The sequence below is a fragment of the Trachurus trachurus genome, assembly GCF_905171665.1.
Source record: "Trachurus trachurus genome assembly, chromosome: 9".
NCBI classification, from domain to species: Eukaryota; Metazoa; Chordata; class Actinopteri; order Carangiformes; family Carangidae; genus Trachurus; species Trachurus trachurus.
This window is the reverse complement of record NC_139895.1, coordinates 10906231-10920350: the sequence shown is the minus strand read 5'-3', so window position 1 is coordinate 10920350 and position 14120 is coordinate 10906231. Positions and strand designations below refer to the sequence as shown.

General features: G+C 40.7%; 1 protein-coding gene across 2 annotated transcripts in view; it reads left to right on the top strand.

Annotated features, from left to right (window-relative positions):
• taok3a (TAO kinase 3a) overlaps nt 1–14120 on the top strand; it is an 87459-nt gene that overhangs the window by 23169 nt on the left and 50170 nt on the right. For both annotated transcript variants that reach the window (XM_083979159.1, XM_083979160.1), the window contains exon 2: nt 10955–11089. The gene's annotated coding sequence lies outside the window, so the exon portion shown is untranslated. The remainder of the gene's footprint in view (nt 1–10954; nt 11090–14120) is intronic.

Sequence of the window (14120 nt, the reverse complement as noted above, 5' to 3'; positions counted from 1 at the left end):
GCAAATTGCTTCGTATTAGTTCAAATGTTGTTTGTTTTTTGCCCAGATATAATTTGCATAAAATCCAACACGTGCATGTTGGTGTTTGTTTAGTGAGTCAGCTTAGAGGAGGTGGCGCTGGTGGAGACGGGCTTTTAAAATAATGAACTGGTACCATGCTGGGCCTTACAAGGGTTTTCAGTAAATAGTGTTTGACCCAAAATGAACAGAAAATGATCTAAATGTGGAACTCCCACATTTGGACGCGTGTGAAGACAAAGGGATGGAAATATTAAACTGTAACTGTTTAATACAGATACTTTCAAAGGCTGAGTTTTCAAAAAATTATATACTGTATAAAATACACAATCCAACAACTCCAAAACGCTCTGGTGGACAAGTTGTGACCTGCACATTCACCACGCTATGAGATAATAACAGAACGTTACAAGACAGAGTTGTTTTTAGAGGCAAATGCAGAGACTGCTTGCTGAAAAACTGACAGGAATGCGCATCAGCGGTTTTGCATGAATTTACCTCTAAAACAACTCTGCCTCATAACGTTCTATTATTATCTCATAACGTGGTGAATGTGCAGGTCACAACTTGTCCACCAGAGCGTTTTGGAGTTGTTGGATTGTGTATTTGATGAGTTTGATGAGGGAAACCAAGAAATCCCATTAGCCTCTGTAGCGTAGCTCTGAGCAGCTAGCGGCTCTGCTCCGCCGTTCTACAAATAGCTTGCACCGACAATTAAAGGTAACGAACCTACTGCTAAAACTATAGGGATTATGGTAATGGGCCAATTTGCCAAGATGTTGAACTATCCCTTTAAAGCACACATTTTTTTCAAGATCATTGATACTCTACATGACGTCATGAAAACAGCAACAACACATAAAAACTGACGCAGTTAAACCGTCTTCTTCCTTAATGACTGAACAATGTCCATAAAGTAATAACTATTTCAGTTCATGGACAAAGGTGTGTATTTGTTTGTGGTCAAAGTTCAGATAATTTATTCCCCTCCTGTCCCCATTTCTTTTTCTCAGGTGGTTGAAATAAGGTGTATTTCTGTTTTCCCCCGATTCCCAACTCTTGTTCAATAGTCTGTTTTCAACAGGATATGTAAGTTAAACATTTATCAAAGCTGTTTTGATAAAGAGGGCGTTCTGCGTCTGTAAAGCCGTCCAGGTACAAAGAAAAAGAATGCTGAAGTAATTTTTTAAAGACAACAAAGCAGCAACAAAAGCTAAAATTAAAATGAGTGAGACGTGTGTTTACATGTCCTGGTGCATGTGTATCTGCGGCGGCGGCAGCGGCGGCTATTCCTGGGCGTCACCTTGGCAGGTCCACGGGACGGACGGAGCCACTCCAACGCCCTTCAAGAAAACAACTTGTAGAGGAGCTAAAACAATCACTGTTAAGTCTGTGGTCGTGGAGGATTACAGGGCATGCCCAGCAGAAGAATGTGTAATATTCTCACTCCAAACATGAAATGGGATCCGTCGATGTCCGTGGGGTTTTTTTTTTTTTTTTTTTTTTTTGAGTTTAAATTGCAGCTTCCATAGATAGAGGTGCTGCCCTCCAGCTCTTCAGCTCGCTTTCCTCTTCCCCCTCTGTGTGTGTGTGTAACCTGTTGATCTTTATAACACTCAATCCTCACTAGTGGTACCCATGAACAACCCCCTGCTCCTCCTCCTCCTCCTCCTCCCTCACTTTCTCTGATGTGCAAAATTGTCTGTGAGGGACTGTTGAATAATTTAACAGCCTAGTGACGGCTCTCTGTGACACTGCACTTAGTGTGTTTGCTTGTTTCATTCAGTGTGTGTGTTTGTGTTTATTTAACGGGGAGGGGTTTGGGAAAAAAAGACAGTGTGGAGATTGATTTTTATGTGTGTGTGTGTGTGTGTGTGTGAAAACTGTGTGGGCTTGGAGAAAACAACAACATAGTAGACCACACACACTATTGACCAGGTTGAAAACAAAGCTGAGCTGAAACGGCGCTCGCACTGATAGTTGCCAGAGAGGATGAATGGCTTTAATAGAGAAAACTCCAGGCTTCGCTCCGGAGGGATGGACACACACACACACACTCACACACACACACGCACACACACAAACCGAACCCTCTGGATTCATGGGATTGCTTTATAAAAGCTTTCTCACTGAATGAAGGATGGTTTTTTCATGTGGCAGAGGTTGTGTGACCAATGCTGTGCTTTATCTATATGTGAATCAGTGTCTTAGTGGTAATACTTCTTTCGCTGTAATAATAATAACTTTCACAGTTTTTTTCCCCCACATATCACATGTTTGCTCAGTGCTTGCGCCCTCGATACAGAGGAAGAGATCTCAGTTCTCGTTCTATATTTGGTCAAAGTTTAGCTCCAGATTCGGAGAGAAGAAGAAGAAGTTTCGTATAGCTTTGTTGGAGCGAGTGTTTTCCATAGCAACCGGAAAATAATTACAAGGTCCTTCCCCAGTGGTCAAGCGTTGTCTGTCTGTCTCCTCCGCTGAACTTTTTCTGTCCTTGAAAGGACACACTTGTTTTTCTGGCATTATCAGGACATGGAGATAAATGCTGCCTTCCAGTTGCAACTTATATAAGGCCGGACTTTATTTTTGTGTATAGCAAGATTATCATGTCCTGTGTTTAAAGCTGCATGGCTGCACCCTTGCTATGAGTCTAGAAATGTCTTGTTCTGTGTGATCAGCAAAACATTTGCAATCACAGATAAATAGATTGATCGTTTTTAGGGTTGCAAAATTCCGGGAATTTTCAAAGTTGGAAACTTTCCATGGGAATTAATGGGAATATATGGGAATTAACGGGAATATATGGGAATTAATGGGAATAGGCTATATGGGAATAAACAGGAATAAATCCGAAATTTACAAAATTGATTGGTGAGGGTGAGTAAAACTTTACTCAACATTCATGTTTTTGTGATTCAGTAAAATAATAGATTGTTCATACAAGAATTAAAACTTGATAAAGTTCTACTCACAAAATAAATCTGTTGAAATGTTTTTAAATTATATTATTTTGCATGGATGTCTGCGTATGACAAAACAAAATATTTACATTTATGTTTGAATATGATCCAGTTTGTCTAAATTAATTACCCCCAATTTCCAGTTAATTCCCATAAATTCCCAATAATTCCTATACAATTCCATAATTCCCATAAATTCCCATAATTCCCATGGAAAGTTTCCAATTTGGAATATTTCCAAAATTCCCCAGCTTAACTTCCCATGGAAAGTTTCTGGAAACTTTCCAGAAATTTACTGGAAATTTTCCACTCCTTTGCAACCCTAATCGTTTTAAAGGTCCATTGTGTAAAATAGGGGGAAAACCGTGATATCTGACGTTCACACTCACCCCTCCTGTCGGCAAAGTGACGGTGGCCTCAGACGACAAAAATACTTATTCGCCACAACTGGGAGTATTTCAAGAGCATGGAGAGATGAGGTGAAGATCTAAACCATCTTACGATATGTCTGCTGTTTCCTCCTCCTTCTCCTTTCCTTCCGCCTTCTTCTTCGTTGGTTTATTTATGAACGTGAAACTCGTGAAACATGCTCTCTTGCTGGCTGGATTTTTCTGTTAGGGCTGCTGTACAAACATGACGGCGCAAGATAGCGGCATTCTAAAGCAAGACCCTTGCTATTATGTTTATAAAAGAATAATTATAAGGCTACGAAAACCAAACAAATGTTATTTTATAATGATTATACACTTATACAAATATATTCATGGGTATATTCAGATCTTGCCAAAAATTACACACTGGACCTTTAACTCTAAATCAGATCACTCTTTTGCACACCACACACCACAACGTGGACTCGCAAAGAAACTGCAGCACACTTTCTTCTCACTTGCAGTATTTTGTATTGTTAAAAGGCCAACGTTTCGGTTGTTTAACCTTCTTCAGGGCGTCAAAAAAAAACCTCCCTGAAGAAGGTTAAACAACCGAAACGTTGGTTTTTTAACAATAAAAAATATTGCAAGTAAAAAGAAACTATGCGGGAGTTTCTTCGACAGAAATGGGTAATTAAAATCTATAGAGCCATAACATATCCTTCCAGTGCTCTGTAATGCAGTGAGATTTTCTTCCCCCCACCCCCAAGAGCCCCTGGCTACTCCCAGATACCTCACAAATACCCTTAGGCTATCTTACAATTGCATAGCTGCCACTTTCCCCCAGATCCTATATATGGACATGTGCAAGCGGTGGAGGGGGGAAAAAAAAAACGGTGTGAAAAGTTTTCTCACATGTGAAGGCTTTCATGGAGTCGGCTGCTCCCGTTATATAACCCCCTGTAAGTCTGCGCCGTTGCAATGTGGCTTTTCTACATCAATATGGAGATTAAGATTGATATTGACCCACAGCTTTAGGGCGAAAAGTGGAGCTGCTGCCGTCTTCTGCCTCGTGTGGAAGTGCGAATGACTTGGCGCGGCCGGCACTATGGAGTTAATCTACTTTAATGGACTTGTCTGTAGACGGGAGGGTTGATGATGTTGTTGCACTGCGCTCTTTGATTGAATCATGGCTTAAAGGCTGAGAGCTTTTAACGGTTTTTAATTTTGTTTTGATGGCAGTTGTGTCCGTTGATACACAGCTTTTACTTGATCTTTGCAGCTGAACTCTCTCAGCGTTTTTTTTTATTTATTTCGTAAGGGACAACAGCAAATCATATTGGAGTTTGGTGTCATTTGTCCGCCATTTATCAATGGATGTTGAGGGCACATGCTACGTATCTTAAAGGACAATTCCAGGCAAATTCAACTAGTAAAAACTCTAGTATGTTAAAGGTAGAATAAACAGTAGCCAGATTTACCCTTACTGCTACAAAAATGTTGTGCCTCAGAGTTGATATTCCTTTGTTGATAAAACAAATGGGAGCTTCAGACTACCTGTAAACATACTGAGCACATCAACTTGACTCTTGTGTGAGACTTTGTATTACAGCTAAGTTTACAAACAAGTCATCTTTCTTGAAGTACACTGAAAAACTCAAAATCTTTCCAAGAATATTTGTTTTGTTTCTTGTCAAAATGTCTCAATTTTAGTCAAAACTAATCTCATCACCTTAAAAATTAACTTGTTTTTAAACAGTTTTCGCTTGTTTCAAACTAATTTTCAATTGAAATAAGTAGAAAAATCTGCCAGTGAAATCAAGCTTTTGTGCTTGTAATAAGAAAGAAAAACTTGCTCCACTATCAGATTTATCTACTATTTTCAAGTGAAAATATGCTTGAAAAAGGGGGAAAAAAAGTGTCTAAAAACAAGCTACTTTTTAACGTGATCAGTCTTATTTTATGTATAATTAGATTTGTTTTGACTAGAAATGACCCTTTTCTAGAAATAAGACAAATATTCTTGGCAAGATTTTGAGTTTTTGCAGTGTAAACAAACCCCTCTGTGTATGATTGAATAGCCATCTGACGTTGTCTGTGAAAATAATTGCTGTTTTGTGGGATGTAAACAGCCTAAATAGCCTAAGATCCGTCCACTCCCACTATACGCTGCTGTGGCGATGCAGGGACAAACTACATAACAGGAGACATGAAAAAGAAAATCTTCAGATTAATTCTTTTAGGTCTAAGTTATTAGGAAACTACAGCCGCAGGTTGAATTTGCCTGGAATCGCCCTTTAACCACTCAGCCTCCTGGAGACGATTGCAGAATACAATATTACAATCAATATGGCTCTGATGCTGCCTAAAAATACTGGATATTTATTTATTTATGAGTATGCAAGACTTTTGCATTGATCTGATACCATTTAATTTATTAATAAACTTCACAATTTCACTCCAGGATAAAACAGCATTTTGTTCCCAGGTATCAGTCAATTCTTCTTTGCAGTTTTAAAACAGTAGCGGCAAAGAAGAACAAAGGCAAGATCACAGTTATATTTGACCATATATAAAGCAGAAGCCTGGCCTTGGTAAAGACTCTTATTACTTCAGTTGTCTCTGCAGTAGTTAAGGTCAAGAGATTGAAAGGCCCATAAGATCATCTCTGATCCAGCTCGTCATCCTCAGAGCTCTTTAGCAGGATTGAAATTTTGAGGTCTGTGAAAGGTCATCGGTGACAACTCGAACTTTTGAACATCCGCGACATCGTTTTTTTCGCTGTAAGGCAACAAGGGCAAAATGGCCTCAAATAAACTGCAGATTTAGAGTTGGCCCAGGGTTTTTAAGTTGGTGGATAGGCCATTTATTTGTCTCGTATTTGTCCCTCAATCCACCAACACCCACATTTATGTTGGCATTAGCCTTAAAGCTCATCTGAGAAGGTAACAGTCTTTGGTGTGGGTGTGAGTATGTGTGTGTTTGTAAGCATGCATGTCTCAATAGTGTCACTAAGCTCCTGAGATGAGAGCTGCCCCGAAGTCTCCAAATCCTGCTTTAGAGCGTCGTGTATGTGTGTGCGTGTGTTATGTGTATTCTTCACTCTGTGAAAATGAGTCACAGCTATAAAAATCCACACGATGCCGCCCTGGCAGGATAATCAGGACATAATGTTTAGTTTCTTTCTATCTCACTGGATTAGTTTATTTTCATCCTGGGAGAATTTCGTATATTGTGGAAAATGGTCTCATATTTGGTTGTCTCAGCTTTATTTAAAGTGGTATTTCACTATGGGACGACGCGTGATTTAAAAGCTGTACCTCCAGCTATGACTCATCAAAAGCCCACCTCAGTCAGCATCCGTCACTGTGCAAATCATCTAGTGCTGAGTTTGTGCACACTTGAGTCTCATTATCATTGATTAAACGTATGCACATCAGGGGCTCAAAGTTATTATAAGGACAGATTAAGTATTCTAGTATTTTTCGTGCCCGCACATTAATTCACATTCACAAAATGTGTTCAGCATCTAAGACCCCGGTCTCGGTGTAGTCACATGTTCACGTTTTTAATCTGCTGATGGGGTTGTGGGCAATTTTTCTGAGAGCAATAGCTTGTATGGTGACTTGCTCAAGGGCACATTAAAGGCTGCTGATGAAGGAAAATTCACACTTGGTACAGAACTACCTAAATTTCCACCCAGGGAAGTCAGGTCATCATGAAGAGGCCTGAAAGCCAAAGTCCTTGTTTGTAAACCGATGACACATCCATCCTTGATGAGTTGTTCAACCGATCCCTCTGAAAACTCTTCTTCAACATGTCTTATTATTTTTTCACAAAAGGGTAACAACAGGGTAAACGAATACAGCTGGCTAATTAAACAGAAATTGCGCTTGTAGAGTACTGCCAACTCTTGTCTATAGGAGGTATAGGGGTATACGGGGGGGGATATGATTATGATTGAGGTGTATTAACTTGTCCATAAAATATATGATTCCACAGTGGAGCCGGTTGTTAGTTTATGGAATAATAGGTATGAAGAAGGATAACTCTGACCAAAACTGTGTCGTTATGACAAAAAAAAAAAACATTTTTTTGCACTTAGGCCTGTAAAAGTATGGAGTGAGCTTCCTGAGGATGTAGTGCAGGCTCCATCAGTGAACTCTTTTAAAGACAGACTTGATCATTTCTGGTCAAATAAGGATTCTTTTAAGCAAGTTTATGAATTTGTAGATTTTGTTGTTGTTTCTTTGAGGTAATGTGGGAGATTATTTTTTGAATTATTCTGTTATATGTATTTAAGTGATTATGGGTTAGTGAAGATTTTAACGGTATATTTGTGGTTATTTTTTTGTATGTTGTCATTATTTTGAGTCTGATGTAGAGATACCCCCCACTCCTCAATCACAGTCTAAACAAAATTCTCTGAAAACTCTTCTATTGAATCGTTTTTAGCCTGAGAACAGAAATGCAAAAAAAAAAAACACACATAAAAAAAAAAACACATTGGACTTGGAAATTGACGGCTTGTGAGTCAGGATTCGTGATTCATTTCACAGCGTGTGTCATGGTGGAACAGGAGGAACGGAAAGTAGGAGTTGGGTATCATCAGGATGTTGATTAGTAGCCAGGGCATCGATGACATTCACAGCAGGTCAGGGTGTTGAAGCCTACACGGCCTGACCTCAGGTCCTGCAGGAAGTAAGAGCTCACTCACTCTATCACTCACGACAATGATTTAGCGTCAAAGAAGTGACCAAACCTGTCTATAGCAAATAAAGTATCAGATGTAAACATGGTTCTACTGCACTCCACCTACCTTTGTCCTCAAACAAAGATATGCACACACACGTCTAAACTTCCACTTAGCTGGCACTGATATCATCATCAGGCCACCACACCAGTTGACCTTATTTTATTTATCTAATGTTTCCTGTCTCTTTGCTTTTGCACCACTCTGCCGTTGTGCACACTGTAAGAACAGTCCACAGCAGAAAATGTGTGAAAATGTTGAGGTTTACTGATATTGATGATTGTCATCATTGCTTTAAATTGTTAAAACTATTGTGTTACTGCTCCAAATAAGGTAGTGATGGATTTGTTCCTGTCCTGTACAAAGTGGGTTTACACTTTTTAAGGAGTGAAAGAAACCTGTTTTAACAAAACTCAATAGTTGATTTTCTCGTTTTATACTGTGAACTGATTATTGTTGAGATTTTTTGAGTGGAGGTGTGACAGAATAAAACACTTGAGGTTGTTCCCTTTGCAAACTGAACTGGGATCAGCTAATCAAGAGAATAAAAATATCAGTAGCCTCAGATTTCATTGTTTATTTAAAATTATATCAATTTGAAGGTTGTGTTTGTCTTTCTTTACTCAAGTGAAAGACAGCAAACACACCACAGTATCACCCTTGCACTGTTTTCTCACTCTCTTCCATCTATTTGTGTCTTTCTGTTGTTGGATGGTCACAAATGCCAAGCGGGGCGGAGTGAGCGAGGCGAGCGAGCAGGAAGAGAAGTGCAGCCACAACTTTCCCAGAGGCTCATGCAAGCGTCAGTTTGTGTTATAAATCATTCAGGGACACTCGGTAGGGGCACAATACATTTTTATCCTTCTTCTCTCATCCCTCCATCCTCTCTTCTTTTATTATTGAATGCGGCTCCTCCTCTGAGCGCCCAATCTGCCGCTCGGCACGATCAGGAAAAAACAAAAAGCGTGAGGGGTAGTTTGGAGGGGAGAAACCAATAAGACGAGAGCAGGGTGAAAAAAAAAAAAACTGATAGAGAAGAACAAGAAAGGAGGAGTTGTTCCAATTTGATTCCCCACAGGAATTAAGTGGCTCAAAGCAAAGGTGAAAGGGTCATTTATGTAATGAATAATGGATCTACTGTACTTTCTGACTGTGCAGACAACAGTTGGTTTTATTGTGCCATGTAAATCAGGACGTTGTTGTTGTTGTGCGGTCCAGGGTCGGGTGGTGTGTTTGGTGGTAACGCTGTGAGTGCTGCACCACCTGCTTGTCATAATGAAACACACTGCCCAGTAGCTGGCAGCGCTCTGCTGTCAGAACAGCTCGCTCGGATTTGATGTGTATATACATGTGTGTGTGTGTGTTGTGTGTGTGTGTGTGTGTGTGTGTGTGTGTGTGTGTGTGTGTGTGTGTGGGTATACGGTGCATGTGACACTGTGTGTGTGTGTGTGTTCATGTGTGGGAGAAAGCAAAATATTGTGTTTGCGCTCGCTTGTGGGTGTGTGAAAGCTTGTGTTTGTCCACAGAGCTGTGTGTCGTGTCCTTGAACTCACCTATTTCAAAGGGGGGAGAGCGAATGTGCTTGTTGTTTAAAATGCCAAGACATTTAGTTTGAGATACTACCTGCCCTATGAACTCTGGGATATCCGTTGGGATGTAGAAAATCAATTAAAGGGATGGTTCAACATTTTGGCAAATTGGCCTATTGCCATAATCCCTATTTTAGGAGTAGGTTTGTTACCTTTATTTGTCGGTGCAAGCTATTTTTAGAAAGGCGGAGCAGAGCCGCGAGCTGCTCAGAGCTAAGCTACGGAGGCTCATGGGATTTCTTGGTTTCCCTCATCAAACTCATCAAATACACAATCCAACAACTCCAAAACACTCTGGTGGACAAGTTGTGACCTGCACATCCACCCTGACGGGAACATGCATCAGCGGTTTTGCGTGAATTTACCTCTAAAACAACTCTGTCTCGTAACGTTCTGTTATTATCTCATAGCGTGGTGAATGTGCAGGTCACAACCTGTCCACCAAAGCGTTTTGGAGTTGTTGGATTATGTATTTGATTTGATGAGTTTGATGAGGGAAACCAAGAAATCCCATGAGCCTCCGTAGCGTAGCTCTTAGCAGCTCGCGTCTCTGCTCCGCCGTTCTAAAAACAGCTTGCACCGACAATTAAAGGTAACAAAGCTACTGCTAAAACTATAGGGATTATGGCAATGGGCCAATTTGCCAAAATGTTGAACTATCCCTTTAACATGAATATATTTACCCTCTTCCAATCATATACAAAATAATGAAGTGAATAATGTGAACACTTTAAGAAATAAACACCAGATACTGTGTCTTATCATCACCTGACTGAGACGCCTTGATCTTTATGCCGTACGACTGTTCATGACAGTACCTCTACAAATTGAAAGTTACAGTATATTGTCGTCTTCCCTGAAACTGATGACGGACTCGTTGCCGTGGATGCTGGAGTTGTTGAGAAGATAATCAGTGACAATCACTAAAAGGGAGTTTCATTGGCTGTTAAGTCGTCCCACTGTTTGCTTTTTGTGAGGAAATTTGAAAGAACATCGCCCTCCTCTCGCTCCTCTAGTGTTTCATGAGCTGCAAATGCAACAGCAACTCTTCGTGCTGGGACATAATCCTGCTAATATGTGCGAATTGCATCATAGATGTCCGTACAGGTAGCTTGCCTTGTCAGCAGTTCTCTTGTGTTTGATAATATTGCAGTAAAAATGAAGCTGATATGAGTGGACGACGTGTCAAAAACGTAAATATAATCATTTGAACGTAATCCAACCATCACTTTTCTTTTATCTCTTCCTGTTTCGTTTCCTCAGGTGCCGTCTTCAACCAGTCATGATGACAGTCGGCAAGACGACAACTCTGACTTGATCTGAGGAGCGAGAGAAGGAGAGAGAGAGAGAGGGGGAGGGAGAGGCCGGTTCCACACCTCCTTCACACATTTCCTACAGGTGAGTTATTTGTCTATTTCACGGCAGCCCATTGTGTGTGTGTTTGGTTTTTTTGTTGTTGTGATAAAATGAAACATCTTAACGCAGCAAAATATGTCTGACAGGCTTCATCAGGCGTCGGCCGACTTCTAAACTGGGTCTTGTTTGCCTTGTAATGAACGCGCTGATGTACACAACAGCTAAACCAGCCGTCTGTCACACGAGGCGAAGCTTCTCTGGTCTGAAGGCAGACATGCAGCGCCATAACTTTCTCAAGTCGTCGTGTACGTGTACATGCACGTGTGAGTTCCTGTGTCGAGTATCGGTATCGCTGCAGCGCAACCGTCGGATGCTGCTGGTTGCACTTCATACCGGAAACCTTGTAGCCAAGTATCTGACTTGTTAGACAGAGCTTTTGTGTTTAAGTGTGTACTTTGTGTTTTGGGTTTGTAGATGGATTAAATGTAGATATTACAGTTGAAATGTGGTCGATGAAGGTGGCCTGGAAATCCAGACCTTTGTTTGATTTAACTTCTGTTTCTGAAGTACTGCTTGTCTTCCTCTGAAGTTTGTTTTGAAATCGTTCTCCGGAAAGTTTTTCCTGCTCAGGCGTCTTAGAGCTGCAGCAGTGCGCTGAAGGAAGCCTGGGGTTCGTCTGTGGTTTGGAGTCTTTTGTGAGTTGGGCAATAATGTAAATCCTTCTGTCAACTTGTCATCATGGCACAGAGAGCCAACACCAATCATCGGATTCAGGGGGAAAGTCAGGCGTGTGTGCGTGTGTGTGTGTTTCTGAGCGTACATTCTGTGCCGTGGGCAAATCTTCCTGCTGAGTCACACCCTGAGTGGGAAGAGAGCTCGAGGGGATCGGGTGTGGTGGTGGTGTTGTTGGCGGTGGTGGTGGTGGCTGGGGGGGGGATTTGGGTTACAGAACAATACTCAAGGCAAGATGAGGGATGATTTTTAAATGTTTGAACTTCCCCCCACTTGAACTTGAGGACAGTGAAGTTTACAGGCCTGTACGATGAAGTCAACAATAATCCTTGCTGTGGGGAACTATTATGCTCATTTCAGGGGTTTTTAATGTGATACTGGACCCCACTGGAGCACAATTGAAAGTTTCGACCACTGGGCAGTGGGCACTGAGGTCAGATCAAGATTAGTTGCCAATATTGGGACTGAAGCTGTGATGTTACGAAAAGAGACTTTAGAAAAAAACTCTACTGGAGTGTTTTCAGCAGCTCAGAGCTCTTGAAACTTCAACACAGACCCTTTGCTGTGACACAACTGTAGGTCGTTCAGGTGCCGTCAATTTCTTGTATTCATCTTTCCGTTACTTCTGAACCTTCATTTGAGTCCAGCTGTGTCGAATTAAATAGTTTGGACATGATTTGGATAAGGCCTTACAGCTCATTTGCAAATATTTTTTCGATTTTAACATAAAGCTGAAACATAACAAATGGTGAAAAATTGAAGGGGGTCTGAATACTTTCTGTACCCACTGTTTATCAAGCCGTGGAGTCACTGAGGTTGTGTCGGTGTGTGTATATCCATCCATGCATGAATACCTGTACGCTGTCTATAGATGGACTTGTCGTGTGTGTTTGTATGTGTGTGAGAGTCACTCGCAGACTTTCCATTGATAAGACACAACTCTATCATAGCTGAATTTGCTAGTCATCATCATCATCATCATCTAACCCTGCATTGTGCATTTAAATAGGCTTCTATATTATTCATAACGAGGCTGACCCATTTAATGCCGTGCAGAAGGCACGCACACACACACACGCATACACACGCATGTACACGTCACACATACGCATATGGTCCTCTCCAGGGACCGTGCACTCTGGTGAGATGTGAGGCTCTACTGGCTCTTTAAGTTTTTATTAGACACAATTACTGAAGTGCAGTGATTTTATTTCTTTTTTTTCTGAGAGAGCGTATATGTATGATCCACACTTCCTCGCTCGCACCTACACACAAAAACATAACCAACTACTCCGATGCTCTTTAAGCTCGCTCTCTGAAACGATATTATAGAGGTTAAGGAGAATGGGATCTTACATAATTATTATTCCCTCTGTCCTACATGAATGTGCAGCAACACACACACTCTTTCTCACATACACACACACACACACACACACAAACGCATTATCCTCACACAATGTCTCAACGCGTAGTTTCACAGATTTACCAGTACTTTTTTTTTTTTTTCGTTTCTGATTAGAGCTGGTGATTTGAATCCCAGTAAGAATTCCCACAGTCTGTCTAATTCCTGTTCCTGCTTAAAGCCGGGAGGGGGGCCAGTAAGCCGCTAAACCCCCAGGCCATACACACACACACACACACACACACACACACACACACACACACACACACATGCACATGAACTGACACACACATATGGACACTCATGTGCTACCAGTGGCATAACGACACAAAATTTAACACCGCCTGTGTACATGATGTGTATGTACAGAAACACAAACTACTTGCAGGTACAGGTGACTTATAGACTTAGATACTTTATTGTCATTGTCATAATAACACAGTTATAAATAACAAGTTATTGTTTAGAGCAGCTTAATACTGATGCAAAACTAGTGCAAAGTGCATAATTGCATTACATTGATGTCCAGAGGGGCCCAGCAGGAAAAAAAGAAAAGGAAAAGTGCATTTAGTGCATAATACAATACTGTCCCACACATGTACACAAACATTACAGCTGCAGAAAAGACATTTGATCTTTTTGCAGGTACAGGTGCATCTCAATGAATTAGAATATCATGGAAAAGTCCACCCAACCAAGTTATGGAGACACACTTTTCAGAAGGCCAACATTTATGTACAAAAATGTACATACTTTTTTTTTTTTAAGTGTTTTTTTTAAATTGGTCTTTTGTAATATTCAAATGTTTTAATATTTTGAATGCTAGGTCTTAATTAAAAGTAAAGCCATAATCATTACAATTAAAAGAAATGAAATAAATAAATAATGAAATGTTTCATTCTGTGTGTAATGGATCTATACTGTATATGGTAATGT